The sequence below is a fragment of the Oncorhynchus gorbuscha genome, linkage group LG03 (assembly GCF_021184085.1).
Source record: "Oncorhynchus gorbuscha isolate QuinsamMale2020 ecotype Even-year linkage group LG03, OgorEven_v1.0, whole genome shotgun sequence".
NCBI lineage: Eukaryota > Metazoa > Chordata > Actinopteri > Salmoniformes > Salmonidae > Oncorhynchus > Oncorhynchus gorbuscha.
In genome coordinates, this window is record NC_060175.1 from 62,140,586 (window position 1) to 62,152,867 (window position 12,282).

A 12,282-nucleotide genomic window follows, 5' to 3' on the forward strand; every position below is an offset into this window, starting at 1 on the left:
CGGTGAACAATAGACAAGGATCCGACAGGGCAGGAACGGAAAACAAGGGGAGAAATAGGGACTCTAATCAGGGAAAAAGATATGGAACAGGTGTGGAAAGACTAAATGATTGATTAGGGGAATAGGAACAGCTGGGAGCAGGAACGGAACGATAGAGAGAAGAGAGAGAGGAAGGGAGAGAGAAAAAGGGGAACGAACCTAAAAAGACCTGCAGGGGGAAAACGAACAGAAGGAAAAGCAAAATGACAAGACAATCTAAGACAAAACATGACAGTTTTGAGCGTAAAAGACAAATGCGGCCATTGTTTCTCTCTTTCCTACTAAGAAGCCACCTGTCCCGGTTGATATACACTGCTCAAAAAAACACAATTGTGGAAACAACACAATGTAACTCCAAGTCAATCACACTTCTGTGAAATCAAACTGTCCACTTAGGAAGCATCACTGATTGACAATACATTTCACATGCTGTTGTGCAAATGGAATAGACAACAGGTGGACATTATAGGCAATTAGCAAGACACCCCCAATAAAGGAGTGGTTCTGCAGGTGGGGACCACCGACCACTTCTCAGTTCCTATGCTTCCTGGCTGATGTTTTGGGCCCATAGGTAGGGGTTGTGCTTACAGCCCAACACCATGCAACACCATGCAGGATGTTTGGCATTTGCCAGAGAACACCAAGATTGGCAAATTCGCCACTGGCTCCCTGTGCTCTTCACAGATGAAAGCAGGTTCACACTGAGCACATGACAGACGTGACAGAGTCTGGAGACGCTGTGGAGAACGTTCTGCTGCCTGCAACATCCTCCAGCATGACCGGTTTGGCGGTGGCTCAGTCATGGTGTGGGGTGGCATTTCTTTGGGGGGCCGCACAGCCGTCCATGTGCTCGCCAGAGGTAGCCTGACTGCCATTAGGTACCGAGATGAGATCTTCAGACCCCTTGTGAGACCATATGCTGGTGCGGTTGGCCCTGGGTTCCTCCTAATGCAAGACAATGCTAGACCTCATGTGGCTGGAGTGTGTCAGCAGTTCCTGCAAGAGGAAGGCATTGATGCTATGGACTGGCACGCCCGTTCCCCAGACCTGAATCCAATTGAGCACATCTGGGACATCATGTCTCGCTCCATCCAACAACACCACATTGCATCACAGACTGTCCAGGAGTTGGCGGATGCCTTAGTCCAGGTCTGGGAGGAGATCCCTCAGGAGACCATCCGCCACCTCATCAGGAGCATGCCCAGGCATTGTAGGGAGGTCATACAGGCACGTGGAGGCCACACACACTACTGAGCCTCATTTTGACTTGTTTTAAGGACATTACATCAAAGTTGGATCAGCCTGTAGTGTGGTTTTCCACTTTAATTTTGAGTGTGAATCCAAATCCAGACCTCCATGGGTTGATAATTTTGATTTCCATTGATCATTTTTGTGTGATTTTGTCGTCAGCACATTGAACTATGTAAAGAAAAAAGTATTTAATAAGAATATTTCATTCATTCAGATCGATTATAAAAACGTTTGCCATGTTTCTGTCGATATTATGGATCTAATTTGGAATATTTTTCGGCGTTGTCGTGACCGCAGTTTCCGGTGGATTTCCCAACCAAACGTGAAGTACAAACGGAGGTGTTTCGGCTATAAAAAAAATATTTATGGGACAAAATGAACATTTGCTGTCTAACTGGGAGTCTCGTGAGTGAAAACATCCGAAGCTCATCAAAGGTAAACGATTTAATTTGATTGCTTTTCTGATTTTCGTGACCAAGCTGCCTGCTGCTAGCTAGGCATAATGCTATGCTAGGCTATCGGAAAGCGTACACAAATGCTTGTCTTGCTTTGGCTGTAAAGCATAATTTCAAATCTGAGATGACAGGGTGATTAACAAAAGGCTAAGCTGTGTTTCAATATATTTCACTTGTGATTTCATGAATATTAATATTTTCTAGTAATATTTTTTGTCCGTTGCGTTATGCTAATTAGTGTCAGTTCATGACTAGAAACCAGGCTGCTAATCCTTTGTTCTCGCCTCAAGTAGGCGCTCACCCAGCAGCCTTATCCCAGTCATCCTCATCGTATCTCCCATCATAGAGGTGGGAGTGGTGGGTAAGGGCGGTAGTAAGGCCAGTGGAGGTGAGGTGAGTCCTGGTCGGTTTGGTGTGTCTCCACTCGTTAGGCTGGAAGGTCAAATCTGCACCTCGGTGGAGATACGTTCCTGAACACAAAGGACAAAAAAAACATAAATATTCATGTCAACATTCTACCTACTCCTAACAACTGATTTCAGGACAGTCATGTGAGAATGCCAATCATCTAAAGTGGCCTAAGCTGGTTGTCTAAACTGGTAATGACTGTGCGGCCGTGTTCTGTCCTCACCTTGGCTGCCGTAGCCAGTGTCGATGCCGGAACCATCCCAGGAGGTCATGGCAGAGTACACGCTGGGCCCGGTGGCAGAGTACACCTCTGAGTGTTTACTGGTCTTCTGGTAGTCAGTCAGCTCATCCTCTGTGTCGCTCGGGAATCCTGCTTGCTCCGACATCTGCTGCCCATCCGATTCTGCATGGGAACAGAGAGAGAATGGAGAGTCAAGAGAGAATCCTAACTTAACGTAATGTAATGTATTTATGTCAATGAAACTCTTCTAACAAATACAGGGCTCAGCATGCCCTTCCATGATTAACAAACTTAACAACAGTAGTACATACCGTCTTGGCGTTTCTTGATCTTAAGGGTGACAGTCTCTCCGGCCATTTGGAGTAGATGGATGGCCTCACTCAGGGGGTTTCCCCTTCAGACTCATACAGTTGATGGCCAGGACACGGTCCCCTATATGGATGGCACCAGTCCTATAGAAGACAAAATGAAGACAAAAGACAAAATGAATACAAAATGACAAGGGGCGTCTTCCTTTGAAGGAATACAAATTTCCTTCAAAGGAAGACACCCCTTGTCATTTCCTAGGGTATCATGAGACAACAGATATACATATCAATCATATTACAAACACTGTGGTCCTTCTGTAGCTCAGTTGGTAGAGCATGGCGCTTGTAACGCCAGGGTAGTGGCGTTACCCTGGGATCGAACCCAGGGTAGTGGGTTCAATCCCCCGGGACCACCCATACGTAGAATGTATGCACACATGACTGTAAGTCGCTTTGGATAAAAGCGTCTGCTAAATGGCATATATATAGATAGATAAGAGAACAAGAAGGTAATTGGTTGTTCAAACCACCTAAAACCAACTTGGGCATAGAGGACCGGAATATCAGCTCAAATGACATGCTGTAACACCCTTAAACAAGTGTATGAACTTGTATGAACTTTCCCCCCCACTAAGGGTGGGGGAAAAACGCTGCAGCTAAGCAGTCACTACTTCACAGCTCTGTTCTCTTACCTGAAGCACATAACTTACAGGTTTGGAACCAGGCTAGGTCTGTGAGAGGTTTTGCTGAGAAAGCGACTTCCTGCTATCCTATGGAAACCTGTGTTCGAATACTCATACTAACCACACTAACCGAACTATTTGTGATGTGAATTGAGTATAAAGAATGCTTATTAGATATAGTTAGTATGCCAAAAGTTCCCGGATATCGTACTAAATTTGCCAAAATATGAAGTATACACACAAAGGACACTATTTCCGTACTTTTAGGGCCCATAATGCAATTCTTGTGGAAATGGCTTCACATTGTTTTCAGATTTGAATAAAATGGCGGAAAATATGCGCCGCCGAAGTACAACGAGAGCGGATACAAATTCATTGCTTTGACTAATTACAACAAATGTTAAGAAAATGTTGAGCAATGTAATAAATTACTTTTCATATAATTTACCTTACACGTTATGTTGGCTGACAAATTGTTAGCTACGCTGTCCTTAAGAACCACATAGCATATCAATACAGCAGTATGTACCGATATGTTAGCTAGCTACCTAACGTTAGTTGGCTACTTACACGTCAAACTTGCCAGCATATTAACCACAGGTTAACTACCCAACGTTTATTGACTTGATCATTCCCGTCATTCTTAGCTTAGATAAAGGGTATAGTCATTGTGTGTTCTCAATGGACATTCGGGTGCTTTCGAAAATTTGCTTTCAGAGCACTCTCGTCTGAGTGTACCAGTGCACAGAATAATGAACTTATGAGCGCTCAACACCCGTTGAATATGGCAGACGTAATTCAATTGTTGCCAACAGCACAGTTAGTCGCCAACGCTATGGATAACATGAAAACTGCCTAACCAGCTCTGCTAGGGCACGTAAAATGGTCAGTGTTCTCTCATGTGTCTGGAAGTAGCTAGAAAGCTAGTCAACGTTAGCTTGGGTGCTTGACTGCCGTTGTAAGGTCAGAATGCTCAAATCAACCCTACTCCATAGAGTCCAGTATGCGCTCTGAGAGCAAAACGCTCTGAATTAACTCTGGCACTCCAGATCGAATTTAAGGACACACCGAAAGTGGTAAAATGTCTAACTAGTCATTTGTTATGCTAACTAGCTCGCAAGAGGTTGCATAGGAACAACATCAACTTCCTGTAGACAGGAGAAGAGCTAGTACGCTCAACCAAAAACATACTGTTTGTTTATAGTATTGTAGCGACCCGCACAGACAGCTGTGTGTTATGTGTTAGGCTAGGAGGTGGTTGTGTTGTACTGACCAGTGCCCGGTGTTCGCGGGGTCCTACCTGTCAATCAACCTGCTATCTGCCAATCACGGGAATGCCTGGAATGTTCTGATGCCGGGCATCCTGGTGGTTGGCGGAGTGGCATGGAGGGGGGTTGGGCAGGGGGGTGGAGCATTGGAAGTTAAGACCAGGTTCAGCCTTTGTTCTCTCTCTCTTACGTCTGGGCTTCACAAGAGAAGGTCACGATTGGCTTGTGTCATCTATTTGGCGTGTGCTACGGCCCAAACAGTAGCCTGTGTAAAGTTGGTGTAATAAACCGTCAATTCGTAAACTCCAGCCTCTGTCTGGACAATTGTTCATTTATGATCTAGTCGGGTCATTACATTGGTGTCAGAAGTAAAAACGTTGATACAAGTTAGCCAGCTAGCTAGCTGACTTATGTGGCTAGCTACCGTAGGTGAGAACGGGGATTGAAAATGCTTCGAGGGAATCTGAAAGTGAAGGTGGAGGTAGGGGACGATTATGGCCAAGGAGGTGCGTGTGAATGGACGTCGGGGGCTCTGTCTGAGGAGATCGCCAGGGCGTCGGAGCGCAGAGGCCGCTTGAGGGAGGACGTTAGAGCGATGGCGGCTGAAGCGGGCATAAGTGCTTCGTCGAATGTATTTCGCGCGGATTCTGGTGGGCGGACCGAAGTGGTGACGTCGACGCGGCGTGATGAGGAATCTGGGGCTCAGGATGTAAACAAACATGGCGGCGCCCAGTTCCCGGCTGCGTCCGTATCGGTTAAGACCCCGAAGTATTCCGGTAAGGCGGATTGGGAAGCTTTTCATGCTCAGTTTGAACTGTTAGCTCATTTTAGGGGGTGGTCGGATGAAGAAAGGGCACTGCAGTTGGCTTTATGCCTCACGGATGAAGCTCTGGCCTGTTTGATATTGATTAGCCCCGAGGACAGGCATGATTATGGGGCTTTAGTGGGAGCACTGAGGAGGCGCTATGGACAGTGTGTACAGCCCGGGCTACTGCGCTCCGAACTGAGTAATAGACGCAGGCAGCCTGGAGAGCCTCTACGGGTGCTAGCTAATGACATTGAGAGCCTCTCTCGGCGGGCATATGCTCACATGCCCCCTCCGTGCAGAGCGAGCTAGCACGGGACCAGTTCATACAGGCGCTCTCTCCTACGGAGCTGCGCATACAGACCCAGCTGGCTCATCCTGAGTCATTGCAGACAGCCTTGGAGATGGCTTTGGAGAGGGAGCTGGTGTGGGCTGGGCTTCAGCTGGGGCTTTGGTGGGGGTGCAGGGAGACACACCCTCTGTGCGAGCTGGGGGGCAGAGCAGCCCGGAGCCGGAAAAGCCTGCTTGGGTGGCCGAAATGACAAAACTCATTCGTGCTGTGTTGCTACAGGCGGAACGAAACACACGCCCTGGTCCCAGGGTCTGCTGGGGTTGTGGCCAGCCAGGCCATCTGCGCCGAGTTTGCCCCATATCCCCCAGAGCTCAGGGAAACGGCTCGGGGTCCGCATAGACCGGGTAGTGCGGACCCCTGGCTTTCTATCCCAACCACCATCATCTTCAGGAGGAGCCCACCAGCACAGACGGGGAAGCAAGGCTCCACTTCCCCCAGAAGCAGACGAGGGCAAGCGGATGGAGCCTGTTGTTGTGGTGGGCCGGACCTGTGTTGGGGACTTTTGTCATGTCCCTGTCACTGTGGAGGGGGTGCCCTGCTCCGCCCTGGTGGACACTGGGTCCACAGTAACTCTGGTGAGGCCAGATATTGTGCCAGGTTGGACTCAGTGTGAGCCTACAACTGTGCAACTCCGCACAGTCACAGGTGAGCTGGCACCCATGAAAGGGAAGGGAATAATGACTCTGACAGTAGGGGGCAGGACTGTGCGTCATCCTGTGTGGGTGGCGGCTGTGCAGGACCCTTGTATCCTGGGGTTGGACTTTCTTAGGAGCACAGGCTGCCAGTTAGACCTAAATAGGGGCACACTGAGCTTCCAGGGAGGGACGGAAGTCACCATGGCCCCCCTAATGTCACATTCACTCAACCCAACAAACCCTTTACTCCAACAGTTAAAGCAGCAGAGACTCATGGCTGCGCCCCCTCCCCACAGCTGTGTGTGACTTTTCCCCAGTCCCCCTGTCACCTACGGCGGTGTGTTACATTCCCCCAGCTACCTCCATGACACAGCCCTCTGTGAGCCCGGGTCGCACCCCCCCAGCCCAGCTACCCCAGATGGGGGAGGAGAGGACACTGCAGTGAGGGAGATATGGGGGAGGAACTGTGTTGGTCTTGACCCTGAGCAGCAGGAACGGTTGTGGCAGTTGCTGTTTGAATTCAGAGACAGCTTTGCGTTGAGTGAGGAAGAGGTGGGTCAGACTCATCTGGTGCAGCATGAGATCGACACAGGTGATGCTCGACCCATCAAGATGCGTCCCCGCCGTATCCCGCTGGCATGCCAGGAGGTGGCAGACAAGGCTGTGTTGGAGATGCAGCGGGCAGACTTCATTGAGCCCTCAGACAGCCCCTGGGCGGCGCCAGTCGTCATGGTTCTGAAGAAGGGGGGCAAGCTGAGGTTCTGTGCGGACTACAGGCGGCTGAATGAGGTAACCAGGAAGGACTCATACCCCATACCACGTATCGATGAGTCGCTGGACCTGGTTAGGGGGTCCTCCTGGTTCTCCTCACTAGACCTCCGCAGTGGCTACTGGCAGGTGCCCCTCTCCCCAGAGGCCAGAGCCAAAACTGAATTCTCCACTAACAGAGGACACTGGCAGTTCAAGGTCCTGTGCTTTGGCCTGTGCAACGCTCCAGCTACTTTTGAGCGTTTGATGGACAGGGTGCTGGATGGCATCCCCCGACAGCAGTGTCTGGTATACCTCGATGACATCCTGGCCCATGACAGCTCCTTCCAGTCAGCCCTGGGGGCGCTACGGCGTGTGCTGGAGAGGGTGGCTGCCGCAGGTCTGAAGCTCCACCCCGAGAAGTGCCACTTCATGAGGAGAGAGGTGTCCTTCTTGGGCCACCGAGTGGGAAAGGAGGGGATCAGCACCATGGAGGACAAGGTAGGGGCTGTCAGAGACTGGCCCACCCCCACCGACCAGCGTCAGCTGAAGAGCTTCCTGGGCCTGGCCTCGTACTACAGGAGGTTTGTACGGGGCTTCTCAAGCGTTGCTGCTCCACTGAACCGCCTGCTGCCGAAGGACAAGGCTTTCACTTGGACAGTGGAGTGTGAGGAGGCGTTCAACACCCTCAAACGTGCACTGATCGAGGCCCCCGTGCTCGCCCCCCTGACCTCACCTTGCCCTTTATCCTGGACACAGACGCGAGCAATGTGGGCATGGGTGGGGTGCTGGCCCAGGTGGGGCCAGAGGGGGAGAGAGTGGTGGCGTACTTCAGCAAAACATTTGACAAACATGAGCGCCGCTACTGTGTCACCCGGCGGGAGCTCTTGGCTGTTGTGGCTTCCGTCAAACACTTCAAGTACTACCTGGGTGGTCTGCCCTTTACTGTAAGGACTGACCACTCTGCTCTCCAGTGGCTCATGTCTTTCAGAGAGCCAGAGGGGCAGGTGGCACGCTGGTTGGAGGAGCTTCAGCCGTATGACTTCACGGTGGTGCACAGGGCAGGGGCACGCCACTCCAACGCCGACGCCATGTCCCGTCGGCCCTGTACTGCAGACGGCTGCCGCCACTGTGAACGGAGAGAGGGACGGGAGAGAGAGCTGCGGGCAGAGGAGGGTGTCTGTGCCACAGTGTGTCGGGCGAGCGGGCCTGTCTGCCGACGTGGCTGAATGGCGGCAGCAGCAGGGACGGGACACAGACCTACAGCCAGTGCTACAGTGGGTAGAGGCGCAGGTGAGGCCACCATGGGAAGAGGTGACAGCGCTCTCACTCGCGACCAAAGGGTTGTGGTCGAAGTTTGAGAGACTGCGGCTGGCTGATGGCGTGCTACAGCGGGCATGGAAGGAGTCAGCTACGGGAGAGGAGTGGTGGCAGGTGGTGGTCCCAAAAGCATTGCGGGAGGCTGTGCTCCAGAGTACTCATGGGGGGGTGGGGACTGGACACTTTGGGGTCACAAAAACACTGCGCCGTCTCCGTCAGGGCTTCTACTGGGGGCAGCACAAGAGGGATGTGGAGGACTTTTGTCGCCGCTGTGACAACTGCACAGCGAGAAAGGGCCCCCCAGGCCGCTCTCATGCTCAGCTCCAACAGTTCCCAGTGGGGGCTCCCATGGAGAGGGTGGGAGTGGATGTAGTTGGGCCGTTCCCCACCACAGACAGTGGAAACCGCTGGGTGCTCACGGCCATGGACTATTTCACAAAATGGCCCGAGGCCTATGCTCTGCCTGACCAGGAGGCAGAGACCATCGTCGACGCCCTGACAGCGGGGATGTTCAGCAGGTTTGGAGCTGCAGAGTCCATCCACAGCGACCAAGGCAGAAACTTTGAGTCCCGTGTGTTCGCCACCATGTGTGAGAGGCTGGGTATGCACAAGACCCGCACTACTCCTCTCCATCCTCAAAGTGATGGCCTTGTGGAGCGCTTCAACAAAACGCTTGGACAGCAGCTGGCCATCGTCTCTTCCAAACACCAGCGTGACTGGGACAAGCACCTGCCTATGGTCCTCATGGCATGCCGCTCCGCTGTCCAAGACTCCACTTCCTGCACGCCTGCCCTCCTCATGCTGGGGAGAGATCCGCACCCTGCGGAGATGGCTTTTGGTCGGCCCCTGGATAGCCCTCATGTTCCTCCGGGGCCGGAGTATGCCCGGAGACTCCAGGACCGCCTGGAGACAGCCCACACCTTCGCCAGAGAGCAGCTGGTGAATGCAGGTGTGAGGCAGAAAAGGAACTATGACGTGCACACCCGGGGAAGGCACTTTGTGGCTGGGGAGCTGGTCTGGGTCTACAGCCCCTAAGGAAAAAAGGCAGATGCCCCAAGTTGGACAGTCACTGGGTGGGACCCTGCAGTGTCCTGGAGAGGGTAGGGGAGGTTGTGTACCGGGTGCAGCTTCCTCCCAGGGGGAGAAAGGTGGCACTGCACCGGGACAGGTTAGCCCCATACAGAGGGGCCTCTTCTCCCCAAACCCCAGGAACCCCCACAATTCCCCTCTCTGACAATGACATTCTCCAGGCACCCACCCTCAGGTGCCGCAGACAAGGCTCCAGACAGCCCACTCCCCCGGTCTCCCCCCCTGTGTCACCGCGTGGTTCCCCAGAGCCACGGACTGTAATACCCGTTCCCGCTTCCTTGTCACCCATATCCCTGCCTTCATCCCCTGGGTCCCAGAGGGGCACTCTGCGACCATCACGGCCACGCAGGCAAAGGAGACCTCCGGGTCGCTTCAGAGACTTTGTTTGTTCCCTCGGGGACGAGGGACTTTGTGGTGGGGGGGCTGTATAGCGACCCGCACAGACAGCTGTGTGTTATGTGTTAGGCTAGGAGGTGGTTGTGTTGTACTGACCAGTGCCCGGTGTTCGCGGGGTCCGACCTGTCAATCAACCTGCTATCTGCCAATCACGGGAATGCCTGGAATGTTCTGATGCCGGGCATCCTGGTGGTTGGCAGAGTGGCATGGAGGGGGGTTGGGCAGGGGGGTGGAGCATTGGAAGTTAAGACCAGGTTCAGCCTTTGTTCTCTCTCTCTTACGTCTGGGCTTCACAAGAGAAGGTCACGATTGGCTTGTGTCATCTATTTGGCGTGTGCTACGGCCCAAACAGTAGCCTGTGTAAAGTTGGTGTAATAAACCGTCAATTCGTAAACTCCAGCCTCTGTCTGGACAATTGTTCATTTATGATCTAGTCGGGTCATTACAGTATAATAAAATTAACTAAGAGTATATAGTATATACTCATTAAGTACGTAGTATACAGTATGTTAGTAGAGGTATTAAAACACCTAACCGTAACAATACAGTAGATTATTATTATTATTTTTTTTTTTTAACATATTTTCCTTTTTCATCCTGTTTATCGAATATCATCAGCTGATAATATTGGTGAAACGATATATGGTTGGGCTCTAATAAGAAGGCGATAAAAGACAGAGTGTGGTGATAGTTCCTTCTCTGTTTCAGAGGCTTTTCTGTATGGTCGCGGCAATGAAACGGCCCGACTGTCCAGTTTGGCAAGAGAGTAACAAAGAGCTGATTAAGCAAACTTCAGACCAGACAGCTATTGTTTATTGACATATTTTACACTGTGTGGCTTTGAGGGTGTGGCAAAAATCACAGTTCGTAGGGTCCTTAATTCAACCGTAAATCACAACCATAATAGTAGAGTCGAAGTGCATCTCAATAGTCCAACCTTCGACTATCTATACTGACATTAAAGAATTGTACAGAAAATCCAGACAGAAGGCAGGTAGGCATCCTCCATATTGCTTTCACCTACAGCCTGTCTATACATACAGTACAGATGAAGCAGAGGAGTCAAGGAAAGGCTTTTGACACCTATGGAGCCAGTCTATGGGAGAATCTTAATTATATACTCCTCGTGTCCTCTCTCCTCGCCTCCTTCTCAAAACCCATTAGAGGAGAAGGTCAGAGGGGAGAGGACGCGAGGAGTATGCAATTCAGATCTTCCCTATAGTCTCATCACCTCTAACCACTCTTATAATAGGAGCGCCAACCTCATGCCCCTGACACCTGAACCCCAACACTCTCACCTTTCAGCCAGGCCCTTCTTGGTGAGGCCTGAGATGACGATAGGGTCAAAAGGCTCCTCTGTGCCTGAGATGGTAATACCCAGCGGGCCGTTGTATCGCTTCAGCTCCACTGTGTAGATAATGGAACCAGACATCTCCAGCTCATCTGACAGGGAGAGAGAGAGCACACATAACCACACATGCTCAGAACATGTAGAAATATGACAGTTATTACATAAGGGATAAATTAGACCAAAAATAAATGGCACACTAGCTAGCACACATCAGACATGAGTCACAAATGAAACATGTAAAAACAAGCCACATGACAAATCAAAGCACCATGACACTCTGCTATACTTCATTTTACAGTTCTTTTTCAGATGGTATTTTACATTAAAATGTGCGAAAACAGTGGGAACTTACAGCACAATCACACATCACATATTAACTTTCTTATGACACATGGTATGTAATGACGTGTGTTTATACTAGGTAAATAGACAGCAATGTTTTGATACAGTCTGGAGATGTGTCCATTAGGGAATTCAACCTCATTGGACAGAAATCTGTACTTTAAACCAACCTCTCCACGCAATACTGCATCTTTATTGTTGAAGCATGACTCTGTGTTCATCTTACCAGCGTTATCCTCATCCTTCTGGATCCGGAGCTTGACCATGTCCTCTGCCTGCTGCAGCACATGCATGGCGTCCTCCATGGTGCAGTTCTCCAGACGCACATTGTCGATAGCCAGCAGCCTGTCCCCTGGCTCCAACGTGCCTGTCCTATTAGCAGGCAGGGGAGAGGAGGGCAGCAAATTAAACCAGATAAAACATGATACTCGTGATACTTGTCTGTTTGTACCTGACATTTGTTTTGCATCTTAAAGATACTATTACTAGGGCCCTGTTTTTCCTGGTAAGGTCACATGGTGAGGAAAAACTCCTGCTCATGACTAGTATCACTGCATTTCAGACTTAACTAAACCCAGAACAGAGGCAGTAA

General features: G+C 50.8%; 1 pseudogene; it reads right to left on the reverse strand.

The window, feature by feature from the left end:
* The window catches only part of LOC124031669, a 73,314-nt pseudogene that overhangs the window by 10,125 nt on the left and 50,907 nt on the right, over nucleotides 1-12,282 (reverse strand).